Raw genomic sequence first — 7,438 nt, forward strand, 5'->3', positions numbered from 1 at the left:
TGCATGAGGCTCTGACCCACCTGCACATCCTAGCAAGGGTGGATAGCAGTAAACTGTCTATGAAGCCATGTAGGGCAATTGTGAGTAATTGCTTCTCTGTCTGAAGAGTTTTCTTGGTGCAGGGTACCACAGGGTCTGTCTTGGTGTTTTTTGTTGTATATACATTGATCACAGGGCTAATGGCTCTGGGAGTGTTCGTGAGGAAGCATGGGCTCTGATGTAGTCTCTGCTGCTGATAACCTGTTCAACTATGGTAATGTTGTTGGCAAACTTTCATCTGTGAGAGATGGTGGGAATTGCAGCCTATGATGTAGATGGTTTGCAATGTCTCATGTGACTGAATAGGCCAATCTGAGATTTGCATGATCTTTGCCAGTTATTGCAAATTTATGTATCTTGGTTGGGAGCTGCTTGCTTCCTTTTCTTTTCAAGCTGTAGGAGTCCACTCCTGTCATGGACTTTGATCCCTGATGGAGACGATGGCACCACTTGTTACGATCACTTGCCAAGATTTCCCATTAGTCAGGATCAATTCCAAATTCCTTCATATCTCGCTTGTGTGTGTTTTTATAGCAAAGCTTGGGACGTCCTGATGTTCTTGTTCCCTCTGATAGCTCCCCGGTTAACATGTCCTTGGGTATGCATCTGTCTTCCAACCCACTCAGATGGCCCAGCCAGCGCAGTCGTCTTTGCTTGAGCAGGGTTGTCACGCTTGGTAAATTTTCCCTTTGAAGAACCTCTGCGTTGGTGATGTCATCTTGCCATTTGGTGTTTGAGTATGCAGCATAAACAACATAGGTGGAAACTGTTCAACTTTTTCTCATGATGAGCATAAGTTGTCCATGTTTCCCCACCATACATGAGAATTCTGAGGACGCAAGCTTGGTACACTAGCATTTTGGTCTTGATGGTAAGCTTTGAGTTGTTTCATGCTCTTTTAGTTAGTCTGCTAAAGGTGGTGGCAACCTCTCCAATGTGAACATTTAGCTCTTCATCCAGTGAGAGGTTGGCAGTCACTGTAGAACCTAAATAGCTGAACTTTTGGACTACTAGCTGGTTTGCTTTTGAGGTAATTGAAGGATCTTGTGGAACCCCCTGTCCTAATACAGCCGTTTTTTCTTGATGCTGATGGTGAGAGCAAATGCCTGACAGGTACTTGAAAGGCGGTCCATGAGTTTTTGTAATAGATCTTCATTGTGGGCTATGAGGGCAGCATCATCAGGGAATAGAAGTTCCCTGATTAGCACCTTTTTGACTTTTGGTCTTTCACTTAAGTCGGGACAGATTGAAGAGTTTTCACATCTGATTTTGTGTGGAGATACACTCCATCTCTCATGTCCTTAATTGCACAGTCCAAGAGTATGAGAAGAAGATTCCAGAGAGACATCCTTGCGTCACTCCACTTTTCATCTCAAAGCTGTCTGAAGTGGACCTGTCAACCTGGACAGTTGCTCTCTTGTTGTTGTGGAATTAACATATAAGACTTAACAGGTTTGGTGGACATGCTATCTTTTCTAGTATTGCAAATAGACCTGCTCCGCTGACTGTGTCAAATGCTTTGGTTAGGTCCACAAAGGTGATGTAGAATGGTCAGTATTGCTTTCTGCATTTTTCTTGGAGTGGACACAGAGGAAAATATGTCTATAGTTGACCTTCTAGCCCTGAATCCACACTGTGAGTCAGGGTAGACATGATTCGCCAGCTGTTGTAGGCACACTAAGATGACTTTTGCGAAAGTTTTTCCTGCTACGCTTAGTAGCGAGATACCCTTGTGTTGTTGCAGTCGCCTTTTCGCCTTTATTTTTATACAAAGTGATGTTTGCATCATGCATCTCTTGTGGTACCTCCCCCTGGTTTCCAGCATTTAAGTAGCCGCTGAGGAAGATACGGTAACAGGCTGTCTTTCTCGCATTTGAGGATTTCCACTGGGATGCTGTCTTTTCCAGGAGCCTTGCCATTTGTTAGCAAATCAATGGCCTTGCATAGCTCTTCTACAGTGGGTCCACATCTAGCTCTGGCATGACCTGTAGAGTTGGTATTTGCTCCAGTGATTCGTTGGTGGTGGTTCTTTCTTGTGCATATAGCTCTGAATAGTGTTCAACCCAACAAGAAAACTGCCTGCTTTTATCTGTAATGATTTCATCGCTGTGTGATTTTGAGAGGGGTAACTTTGTTGACAGTGGGACCTAGAGCTTTCGTCAGGCTGTCATAAGTGACTGAGGTTTCCTGTGTCTGAAGCTCTCTCTATCTCTTCACAGAGCTTGATCCAGTAATGATTTGCACAGTGTGTGCTTGCTCGCTGTATCTTGGGTTTTTTTTTGCATGCCGAGTCTCACTTTGGTGCTCTCTGTTGGCTTCTTGTGTTCCAGATAGGCTGTGTTCTTAATGTTGATGAGAAGTAATCGTTCCGCTTTGTTTTCTTCAAACCAGTCCTCTGCTGCTGATAACCTGCTCAACTGTGGTAAAGAGGACTGTGTAAGTATCTAGATAGAGGTATAGCTCACCTGGCTGGAGCAGTGGAAAGAATAAGCTAGTGTCTAGACAAACTTGTGTTGCAAGGGCTAGTTGGATGTGCCTTAGTCCCAGTGGGACTGAGAACGTTGGTGTCTTGGGAGGACGAACCTGAACAGTTGAAGATGTCCACTATTGTAACACAGGTATGCGCTCCTATCTGCTTTGGAGGTTTGAAGGATGGGTTAAGAAGGAACTGAGGGCAATTGTGTGGGAGGCTCTGGTACTCATGCACACACTCCTCTATAGGCGAATTGCTTTGGAATAGTTTCTTGTTGCTATGTGTGGCACAGGGTGCACTGTTTTAGTGTGGATCTGTGGAGGCAACATATTCTACGAATAAAACTTACTTTGGTAGGTAACCATTTCTAATTTAGTCAGCCTAACTCCTTTAAATCCCTGAATAGGTATTTGTCCTTCTGTAAATATCTGACAAAGCGGAACAGGCTAATTTTTTTTAAGATAAAAATCTAACAGTAATACATAGTAATCTTAAGAATTACAAGTAAGCACTACAAGTAAGAATATTCAAAGCAGTATGCAGAAAAGTGTCTTGGTCTCATTCTAAAGTGGCTTACTAATGTAAGGTCGGAGTCTCAAATCTAGAGGTGAGCTTAAAGAGCCGTATGTGCTGCATTGATTGGAACAAATGGGCATTCGGGTTGAATTTCTTTTTTCTTAGTGTCAGAATTATTTTGCAGCTTTTTCTATGAACAAGGGACTCACTAAGCATTCTGACTTCAGGAGTGGACACTGCTATTTAGGTTCCTTCTTATTTGTATTTTTTATTTAGTAAATCAGCACTCACTGGACCCTATTAAAACATTTAGCAGTGATTTATTCACTCAGCAGCTAGTTATCCCTATAAACTTTACACGCACAAGTCAGATATGAGTTTCACCTTTTTAGAAGATTCTGCATTTGGCTCTTAACTTTTTTTTTTTTCCTGCTAGCAAATGGTGCTGATTTTCATCCTCCTGAAATGCCTACAATTCCTGTTTTACTTTAATTTTCCAGTAAAAAGATTATATATTAATCATGTGTCAGTTGGTTTTGTTTCTAACTTTAATTATATTGCATGATTTCCTAACTAACTATATGGATTCTATCGTGGCTGATTAAGAATGAGATAAAACAAATAAAAATACATGGCAAATTTTAACTAGTCAGCTACAAAAACCTTTCCTGAACAGTGTTCTTGACTACAGAAGCAAAGGTGCCCTTAAAAGTCTTCAAGGGTACTTTGAATTCAGTATCATGAGGGTAAGCAACCATGGTGGGGGTTAATGATGGCACTATACTGTACTATTGTGTCTGGGAAAGACATGAGTCAGTCTGTACATTTGTGGATTTTTCCATTTGTTCACAAATAGTTGAAATTGGGTAGGTGGATATAGACAAATCAGGTAGCAATGTGTTTGTTTCTCTTCTCCCCTGCCCAACTAATGCAGACTTAATTACTTAATGACCAAGAGGTATCCCTAGCTCTAATAATATAAGTTGGCAATAAATTATTTAAATTAAAATCGTATTTGCATTGTCAATTCAGTGACTGTTTTTCAGCAAAATATGAATGAATACTCCATATACACTGACACTTTTGCATGGCTATGTGCAAAATCCATACTTCGCAGTGTTCTTTGTGTATAAAAACCATTTCTCTGTTGGAATATGCTGTTTAATGCTTAAGGTCAAATTCACTTAATTGGATGTTGCCTTGTGTTGTTACAACTATGATGACTTTATACCAGAGGTTGACGGGTATAAAGCCACTGTCACAACAGCTACTCTGAGACCTTTATAGTCAGGGTCTGTCTGGGTTGAACATTTGCAGTTTCCACAAATACTACTTGTCTTCTGTCAAATTAACTCCTTGTGATAAAAGGATGGCAACTGCACCCAGCTGCCCTGTTAATTACTCAGTGTGAAGCACTGGTACCTTCCCTACATGACTACTGAAGAGGAGGGTATGTTTCTGCCAGAACTGTAACACTGCCATGAGAATTTATGGGGGAATTTTCTTCCTGAGCCCTCTTTCATATGGAATGCGAACAAAGGTCTTTTCATAGCACAGTTCACATCTTAAAAGCCTGTAAGGTGCATAATGTAACTGCTAGAAAACTTACAGAAAACTCAACTTTGTGATGGTTTAAAAAACTAACCTTTGCTGGCACAGAAAGGATTGAAGAACTCTGATGCTGAACAGTCTATGTAGCACAGTGTTAATCATCCCTCTAGTGCTGTGAATGAGCACTAGAACAGAGTAAAAGCAAAGCTTTTTCAAAAATATTAGAGGTTTAAACTGTAATAACGACTTCTTTTGGTGTCCTGGGGTCAGGTCGTGAGCAAGGATATTAGAAAAGTGCAGAAAAAAAGGTGGTAAATGTTAGCAGTTGTCCAGAAGAACTTGACTTTGAGGCCAGAAGGGATAAATTATGACTAGTTGGGCCTCCTAAATAATGGAGTCCACAGAATGTCCCCCAGTAATTCCTGCAGGAGAGGGAATTTTTATTCCCAGCTACATAGATGAGAACTATTTAAACTAGAAAATGTGAGGCATAATTTTCAGAAAGACCATGACTTGCTTTACATGTAAAGAAGCTGGATCTAATAGCCACGCCAATCTACTTTATGCCTGGCCTGAATTTCAGTTTGTTTTAAAAAAATAAAACAAAACAAAGACTGCAGGTGGGTAGGGGAATTATAGATTTACATCTATAGCAAATTGGGATAGTAAAACTACGGCTAAGATTTTGGTTTGAAGATTAGAAGCTGGTTTTTACCTTCTGTTTATACACCTGAACCAGATGGGCTTTCTTCAAAGATCACATAATCTGCATTAGTTTGTAGGCACATGGGGTTCAGGGATCTGTTGGCTATTCTTTTCTGGACCCCTAAATAAATTGGCATTGACTTCTTAGATTAGATTGGTCCTGGCTTCTTAAATTGCTTAGTTCAGATGCAAAAGCCTCTCATAACTAATGAATTTATTTCCTCATTTTGAGTTAGGTTGAGGGTAGACCTCGGTTTTCTTGATTATTTGATGTCTCTTCTGAAATCCTGACCAATGCTATCTCAGAACATTCTTATGTCTGGATTAAGAAGAGGTCAATAAGAATACAAGGCCATATTTTATGTCAATGACCCTTTTTAATATTAAAGCATGCAATCCTGTGGTGGCAGTATGTAATCTATTACTTATCCTCTTGTCAGGTTATAAAATTAACTATAATAAATTAGAAACAGGAGTAACTTGGAGCCTATTTTAGTTTATTTCAAGTGATTGCCAAAAAAAAGTGACGCTCTACTTTTCCTCTGGGGTAAGATTAATATAAACATAAACATACTCCATGTGAATTTTGTATATTCCTAGTTTCCTATGTTATAGCAATCCGACCCCTTTAAACATAATTTTTTTTGAAAATAGAGATTTGGTTTTACATACTGTGCCAAAATATTAGCTAACTTGTATGTCTAGTGACACATGCGTTTCTAATTTTGTGCATATTAAAGTGTACTATAATTCATTCTCCCACCGCTATCAGGACATCACGAATGAGTTCCCAGTGTGGATTCATCTCAAGGAGGAGTTTCCCTTCTTCTCTTCTGTAGTCTAAAAATCTACTTGTTACAGATTTTCAAAAGCTGCTTTAGATTTCTTGCTATCTGTGTTACCAGGATGGTGTGGCTGAATCCATCAGCTTGGTTTAAATTCCAACCCCCACTTCAGAGATGTAGTGTTACTTGTGCACTCCTGATCTGAGGGATAGCCAATAATGTAATAAGACTGGATAAACCAGAGTTTTCGCGCTGTCTCTCGGCTATTACATGATTGTTTAGAACTGATTAATGTGTTTGACTGAGGAAAAAATAACATGTATAGCAATTATTGCAAAGGAAGCATCTTCTGGAACCTTGTTTTGTCCCCAGTGCTTTGGTTGCCTTGAATTGCAATATCTTCCATTTAGCTGAAGCATATGCTGTCCTACAGAAGACAAGCAGCTGTGTGTTTTGGGAGGCTAAACCTTCTCCACCTCCTCTCCCCTCTTTTTATCACTTATCTCCTGTCTATGATGTCGTCTACTGCTCTGCCTTGGTATCAGCTAATGCATTTGGTTGGTTGTTCGGGTACCCTCTGACTAGTGAGCCTGAATGTCGACAATCTAAGGGTGAACTGACCCGTTAACATCCTTGTGGTTATTAATCCCATGATTGCTCACTCAGGGATGTAAAGGAGCACACCCCTGAGCACCGTAAGCTTCAGTCCTGTGAAGTGCCAGTGTAGACCGTGCACCAACGCTTTAACGTGGCTGTGTAGTCATGACAGAGCTGTTTTTTTAAAAAAAAAACAAACAAACCCACCCCTCATGAGGGGACTGCGGCTGCCAGCGCTGGGGCACCGTCTATACTGGCATGTTACGGCGCTGAAACTTGCGGTGCTAAAGGGGGGGGGGGGGGGGAGGTGTGTTTTCACACCCCTGAGCATGAAATTTGCAGTACTGTAATGTGCCAGTGTAGACAAGCTCTTAGTGTCTAGCAACGTTATGAATTTATCCTTTTTTTCCTCTCCTATGACTACAAGGGTGTTAATGGGCCACTTCACCTTGAATATGTCCCTTGGAATATGTACTAACTACTTCTATGCTAAACTAGCTGTTCAACCTTGTATTTAGCTGTGACACTGAGTGCCTTTCCCAGATCTGAGGACGAGCTCCGTGTGACTCGAAAGCCATCACTTACTGTATGTGAATTTAGTGAGTATTTTTAAATTGTTTTGCTTGTACTTCGTTTTTTGTCTTGTTTTAATTGTACGTGTCACGCTAGTCAAGCTTAAGCATTGTATTTTGCACGGAAGCACTACTATTTTATGACCACTAGGTGGTGGTGCAGAGTTTGGAATCGGTGTCAACTTTATATAGTGAAGTGT

The sequence above is a fragment of the Lepidochelys olivacea genome, assembly GCF_965140295.1.
Source record: "Lepidochelys olivacea isolate rLepOli2 genome assembly, chromosome: 2".
In the NCBI taxonomy this organism is placed as follows: domain Eukaryota; kingdom Metazoa; phylum Chordata; order Testudines; family Cheloniidae; genus Lepidochelys; species Lepidochelys olivacea.